Below are 7706 nucleotides of genomic sequence, written 5' to 3' on the forward strand. Positions count from 1 at the left end.
AGCGGCCGACGAAGACAAGGATGCTACTCCGATGTGATTCGGTTGTCGAGATCACAACCCTAGCCGTCAGCCCGCTGTTGGGGGCCGTTGAAAATGATCAGCCGCCTACCTTCCTCATGGCCACCTTTCACCACCGCCATGATGAACGTTGCTGATGTTGCTGTCCTTCGACGATGAGCGTTGCTCCTTCTCTGCCATCATAGAGTCGTTGTTACGCCACTGCCGTCGCCACTCACCTTAGGCGGGTGGCTGGGTTCGTTTTGCTAGAAGAAAATTTAAGGTTGTGTGCTCCCAGTCGCGTGTGTGTTGTGTGTGGTTTATCTTGGTTTGAAAAGGGAAAAGAATGCCCACCATGGCCGCCAGCCATGGTGGCTGCCGCCACTCACCACCGACAGCAACCAAGGTGGTTATGTGTGTGCATGTTTAGCTTAGTTAGTGGGTGTGTTACTTTGGTATTTTCATTGTAATTGTAACAAAAAATGGAATAATGAAAGGAACTTGAAAATCACCACCTTAGGGTGGTGGCTGCCGCCACCGGCCGCCGTGTCGAGTGGCGGTGTGCTTTGATGGTGTTTGGACTCGTTTGTATGATTGGACAAGGGACTAAGAAACCCTAATGGGCTCAAAGAAGCTCTAATGGGCCCAATGAAGCTTAATGGACTCGAATGGATCCAATGACACCCTAATGGGCTTAATAATATTTTAGTGGGCTTAATAGGCCCAATAAAGCCCTAATTGACATAAAAGACCAACAAATTGATAAATGGGCTAATTTTTGGATTGGAAAACCCTAATGCCAATGAAACTCTAACTTTAAGAATTAATCGGGTCACACACACAAGAATTATTTAATAACTTGAGATATTAAATAATAAACTTTGGCAAAGATTAATCTAAGCGATAATGGACTTAATGGATTAAGTCCTTAATGGGTTAAGTAGGAAACTTAACCCTAATCATCATTTTATGTGAAACCCTAATTTCACTTGGGTTTATTGTTGGGCCTTTCTTTTGGGCCTTGAGGGTTGGGTAATTATTGGGCCATCCAAAGTCAAGCTAATGAACTAGAATAATCTAATGGGCCTGGGGTAAGGCCCATGTAAGGGGCTTGGGCCCAATTTGGAAAATTGGGCCATAGATGGGACATAGTATGGGCCTTAATGATTATATGATGTTGGGCCTTAGAATGAGACCATGTATAGGCCTAGGCCCAATTTGGAAAATTGGGCCATGTGTTGGGCTTTGATTCCTAGTTGACTTTGGGCCTACAGATTGGGCCATGGGCTTGAATAAGCCAAGCTAGGGGTAATGTAGTAATTACCCAAAGAATGTACTTATGGTTATGTAGTGGGACCCAATTATTAATTGGGTGATATCATCTAGGTTTGCTACTACCTGATATGTTATATGCTAGCCTGATATGTTATATGTGATAGTAGTAGGGTTCGGTTGTTAGGACCGGAGGGTAGTCAGACACCCCAGATACGTCTGACAGTATGTGATGTTATGTTTATATGCTAACATGATATGTTATATGAGTTAGAGGTAGTAGGAGGGGAGCAGTCCCCGAGTTTGGTTGTTAGGACCGAAGAGTAATTCAGACACCCCAAATATGTCTGATAATCGGTTACGTTATGATATGTGATAGTAGTAGTAAGGGGTGAAATAGTCCCAGAGGTTCGATCATTAGGACCGAAGGGTAGTCAGCACCCCAAAATGGCTTGACATGGGTAGTCAGCACCCCAGAATGGCTTGACATGGGTAGGTCGGCACCCCAGAATGGTCGTACCGGGTAGGTCGGGCACCCCAGAAATGCCTGGCAGTATGTATGTTTTGTGATTGTGTGGTATATGGTATGATGGGGGAACTCACTAAGCTTCGTGCTTACGGTTTTCAGTTTTGGTTTCAGGTACTTCGTGTTTAAAGGAAAGGAGCCGGCTTGATCGCAACGCATCACACTATGTTTTCCGCACGTGAGATCTTTGGGATTACACTCTGATATGGTTTTATGATAATATGTTTTGATTACTGACACTTTGGTTTGACACAAGATATTATTATGAATGTCTTTTTATACTAATGGTTTTATGTAATAACTTATTTAAAAATAAAATTTTTGGTCTTGAAAATTGGGATGTTACAATGAATCTCTAGTAGTACCCTACCAATCCTAGAAAGCTCCTGATATCCAAGGGAGACTTCGGAACCTCCCACTACATAACTGCCTCGATTTTGGTTAGGTCGACCAAAATCCCCTCCTAGTTAATGAGGTGTCCAAGGAACTGAACCTCTCGTAACCAAAACTCGCACTTCGAGAACTTGGCATAAAGTCGTTCCTGCATCAGAACTCCCAATAATTCCTGTAGATGCTTTTCGTGCTGCTCTAGGGTCTTGGAGTACACCAATATATCAAATATGAATACAATAATTGAGCGATCGAGCATCGGTCTGCATACCCGATTCATCATGTCCATAATTATTGTTGGTGCGTTGCTGAGCCCAAACGGCATCACCATGAACTTGTAATGTCCATAACGAGTCCAGAACGCGATCTTCTCCACGTCCCCCTCCCTAATCCTGACCTGATGGTACCCGGACCTCAGGTCTATCTTGGAGAACCAAGATGCTCCCTGCAACTGATCAAAGAGATCATCAATCCTCGGGAGTGAATAACGGTTCTTCACTGTCAACTTGTTCAACTCCCGGTAATCAATTCACATATGGTGTGAACCATCATTCTTCCTAACGAAGAGGATTGGCGCTCACCACGGAGAACTGCTCGGACGGATGAAATGCTTGCTCAACAGTTCTCGCAGCTGTGATGACAACTCTTGAATCTCTGGCGATGCCAAACAGTACGACGCCTTGGCGATAGGGGCCACACCTGGCACTAGGTCGATCCTAAACTCGACCTGCCTCTCCGGAGGCACTCCCGTTAACTCCTCTGGGAACACGTCAAGGAACTCCTTGCGTATTGGAGCCTCTGAAACTAGAATCTAATCCATGACCCGTGTATCCACCACATACGCTAGATAGCCTACACACCTGTGCTGAATGTACTAGTCGAGCCCTAGCTGTTGAACAAACCTTGATCCCAATCTGGTACCCTCTCCATAGACAAATAACTATCCTTCTCTTAGGGTCTGAACCACTACCCGCTGACCCCCACAGCCAATCATGGCACCGAAATGATTAATCCAATCCATACCCACGATCACGCATACATCCCCCATGGGAATCAGAATCAAGTCTATCGGGAAAGACACCCCAAAGATATCTAACTCATATCCCCGGTAGACTGAAGAAGTAGAAACCTCGTGTTCGTTGGTGATAGAGACTCGCAATGGACACTCTAGCTCTCCTACTGGCACTCTGAAATCCCTATTAAATGTCTGAGATACAAACGACTGACTCGCCCCCGAGTCAAATAAAACCAATGCAGGCAAGGAGTTCACTAAAAACGTACCTAACCATAGGTAAAAATAGATAAGTATAAAACATATATAATCAGTAAAATAAGGGATAGAAACATACCAGCAACCACATCTGGTGTTTCCCTGGCCTCCTTTGCTGTGAGCTGGAAGGCGTGTCCCTGAGCTTTCGGGGGCTCCGCTCTACCCTGCCTCCCATTGGTAATCCTCAGTGTAGCCGACGCGGGAGCCTGCGCTGGCTTGGTGGCTAGTAGGGAACACTGGTCCTTCATATAGCCCACCGGCTCACAATAGTAACAAATTCTGACCCCGGGAGCTGGATTATGCTGCCTGCAATCCCCAGGAAGATGACCCTACTTGCCATATTTGTGGCACCCGCTCCCTGATCGGCAACTCCCCGAATGAGCCGTTCCACACTTACTACAAGTGTGGCATGGTTGTCCTCCAGACTCGGTATCAGCGGTCTTGGATCGCTTCGGTGCCGGTTGTGACTGCATCGGGTCCTGCCTTTGCTCCCCTAACTATAACTCAATCTCCGACTCACACTGCCTAGCGGCCTCCTATAACTCCAACAATGTATCACATCGCTGGGTAGCAACAAACTGATGGATATCCGCCTTGATCATACTCAGATAACGTGTCATATGAGCCTACTCATAAGCAAACTCCAAGCAAAACATCGCCCTCTCAGTAAACGTGCGGGTGATCTCCGTCATCGACTTTGTACCCTGTCTCAGATCCAATAACTCCCACGAAAGCCGCTCGCGCTCGACCCGTGGAATGTAGCAAGCACATAACATCTCCCTGAACTGCTCCCAAGTAAAAGTAGCACTCTGGTCATCCATATCATCAATCTCCACCGGTCCCTTGCCCCAGACCTCAGCAAGTTTAGGGCACATTTGACCTCCTGGTCAACAAGACATGAGCACGTGAAGAAACATCCCTCCACATCATACAACCACCTCATGGCTACGATCAGATCCAGAGTCCCATCGAAGGTTAGGGGCTTCGTGTTATCGAAGTCCCGATACTAGAAGCCCCGACTGGCTCCTCCATTGCCGCTATTATAGCTGTTGCAGCCATCTCAGCTAGGGCTGCATATCTATTATCAAAATACTCCATCATGGCTGTCTTAATAGACCCAAACATCTCCAGAGTCTGACCCCAGAAAATCTCGAACACCTCATCACGGATGATCTCCCTGACGCGATCATCTGTCAATGCTGGCCTATCCTGGCCGATAATCTTGGGAGCTGCTAGGGCACCCTGATCGCCCTACCCTAATCCCGATCCGGATCCAATCATAAAACATCTCGTAACCACCATACTGAAAATACACCAAGAAGATATCAGATAATGCACACAAATAACAGGGAACTAACTCCCAACTAAACCCTAGGGGTTATGACTTCCTTGTTACGCGTATGGGTCCTATGCTTTCAGTAGTACAGGCCCATACTACCTTCCATACCTACCCATATTTGCCTCAAGTATCATCACAACACCCTAACAATATACATATGCATGGTGATCGCTCAATCCTTACTAGTCTAGAACTTCATAAATATCTCACTCACTAATCACTATGAACTACATCTCTCAAGCATATCTCTACAAGTGGTATGAACCCACCTTATATAGAGGTGTTTACATGTCTCTGTTGAGCGTGTCAAACCCAACAAATAAAGGGGTAAAATAACTCCTTAAACACTACTACTTCGTACTAGAAATGTAATACAAGGTAAGTAGGGTCAATCCACAGAGACACAGAACAAATGTTTATACCTTTTTGCGGAAGGTACAATAATGGTCACATAAATGGGGGGTTGGTATGCAATGATTTAAACAAGAGGATAAAGCAATAAGTAAATGATCAATTAAATGAAACAAATTCAGGATTTGTGAGAACTCCAACTCTCTGCAAGACAAATTAGCAATGTGATTCCATGGATGACAAGATATTTGTTTAATTCTATCTAAGTTGGTACTTGAAAGAGTTAACAAGCTCTAACACTTCCCATTCACCATAATAATTAACCAAAACAAGCTCTTTGATTAATCCTAACCTTACTAACCTAATCTAAACAAGCTCTTAGAATTGGATTGAAAGGTTTCTTTAAGCTTTATGTGAATGTTCCCAAAAACACTCAATACTCCTCACAAGTTCGGGAGCGTAAGAATGTATGAAAAGATTTACACTAATTTCATTCAATAGAAATCAGATTAGTGCTTGTTACCTAGTCCAATTTACAAAATAATTACGGATTTTGCAATTAGATAACTTGAATGATCTAACCCTAATTCAAATGGCCAATAAGAATCACAATTAGAATCAAATATTCGATTGAGAGAAAATCAAATTCACTAGATAGAAAATTGAAAGCAAACATCAACTCATATGATTGAAATCACATCCAAATGTCAAGACATAAAGTTGGAGAATTTAGGGTTCTAGCCACTCATGGCTAAAACAAGATCACAAAATCTAGAAAATGAAATTAAAGTTCTTACAAAATGAAATCAAATGTTCCCAAGTGTTAATCAACTCCAAAATCCTCAAGAAAATCGCCTTCTCCTCTCTAAAACTCGACACCCTTTGTAAAAAGTCGGTTCCCCCTTTAAGAATGGTGAAAAACTGCTTTAAAACCCACGTTTACGTTTACACGGTCCACGTAAGTTAACATTGTCATTTACACGGCCCGCGTAAATGCAAAAATATACTACGCAGAAATCTACGTTTACACGGCCCGCGTAAACGCAAGGCTTGCATTTACACGGCCGTGTAAATCTATGTAAAGCCAAAATCTTCATTTCTTTGATATCTTACTCCTCGGTGCTCCGCAAGTCCTGAAATTTTGTCGGCAACTTTTATTTACCTCCTCCAACAATATCCTTCCTCCAAAAGTCCTTGTAATATCACAAAAGTATTTGAATGAAATTGCCTCATGAAAAATCCCGAAAAACATGCAAAATACACGAGTTTAAGCCTATATGCATTGTACTTTTATAAAATAAAGCTACAAAATAGGTACATGAAATGCACCTAACAAATCTCCCCATGCTTAAAGCTTTCCTGTCCTCAAGAAAGAACAAGAAGATTTAAGCTGGAGAAAATAAAATAGAATAGAAGAAAAGAAAATTAAAGTTAAAACTATTTGAAACTTAATGCATGAAATCAAAACAAACATGAAAAGATCCAACCCAATTACCCTGTTTTGTACCATAGTTGAGAATGTACCTGTCATGCCTTGAGTCAACTTGGCTTTAGTCTCAAAATATTATATGATAATAGAAATAAGACTTTGGCCACTCCCTAATACAACTCAACAGGATCAAAGATCACAACACTTATTCCTTTTCAATATCATCAAGTCAATTCTTGGAACAAATTATGGTCTTACTCTCGTGAAATTATATGTGACAAAACATGCTCAACCATCTTTGTTTTATAAAATATAACAATGCCCAATTCCAGCTATTTGTTGGTCAGCAACAATCTTTTTCTGAAAAAATCTTTTCTAAAAATTCCCTAATATTTATCCAGATTGGTTACAAACTTCAAACCACTTACACCAGTCAAAGTAATTAACATTCAGTCCAATGTCATAAGTTCAAATCCAAGTCCAAGGGAATCTTTTGACAGTCAAGTATGTTTTTTTAAACACAATATTCAATTAAACTATAAACACAATTATATACAAACTTCTTCATTATATTTTTTACAAATAAAGCTCATGGCTTTCTTTGAAATCCGTGTAACAGGCTTCCAACCAACACATCCAAATCAAATGACCTTAGTGTGCTAGATTTAAAGAGATCCCTCAGGTTTACTTGCCCGAACCTCAAAGGCCACAGATTAGCTTTATTTGCTATTATTAAGTTCATGACTTTCTATGGAACCCATGTAACGAGTTTTCAACTCAATCAGCCCCAAACAAGTTAGCTTTAGGCAATTAGGTGTAAAACACCCCTCAGAGTTTACTTGTTCGAATCTTAAAGGTTACAAATTAACTTAATAATAGGTTTTATTTAAGTAACACATATACAAATAACTAAGTTAACACATAACACTCTTATTAATTTATTTATTTGGCCAATTTCTTTATATTTTCGTCCTTGCCTTTTCTATTGTGGGACATCTCACGGTTTATTACCGTGAGGGACTTCTAGATATTTTTCGCGGGACTAAATGTTAACATGCAAAGACCCGTAAGTGTAGTTGAAAGCTATGTCCTTAAGCAGCGTATATTAAAGGGAATGAGTAGAAAGGACTTT

The sequence above is a fragment of the Lactuca saligna genome, chromosome 5 (assembly GCF_052625555.1).
Source record: "Lactuca saligna cultivar CGN05327 chromosome 5, ASM5262555v1, whole genome shotgun sequence".
Taxonomy (NCBI): Eukaryota; Viridiplantae; Streptophyta; class Magnoliopsida; order Asterales; family Asteraceae; genus Lactuca; species Lactuca saligna.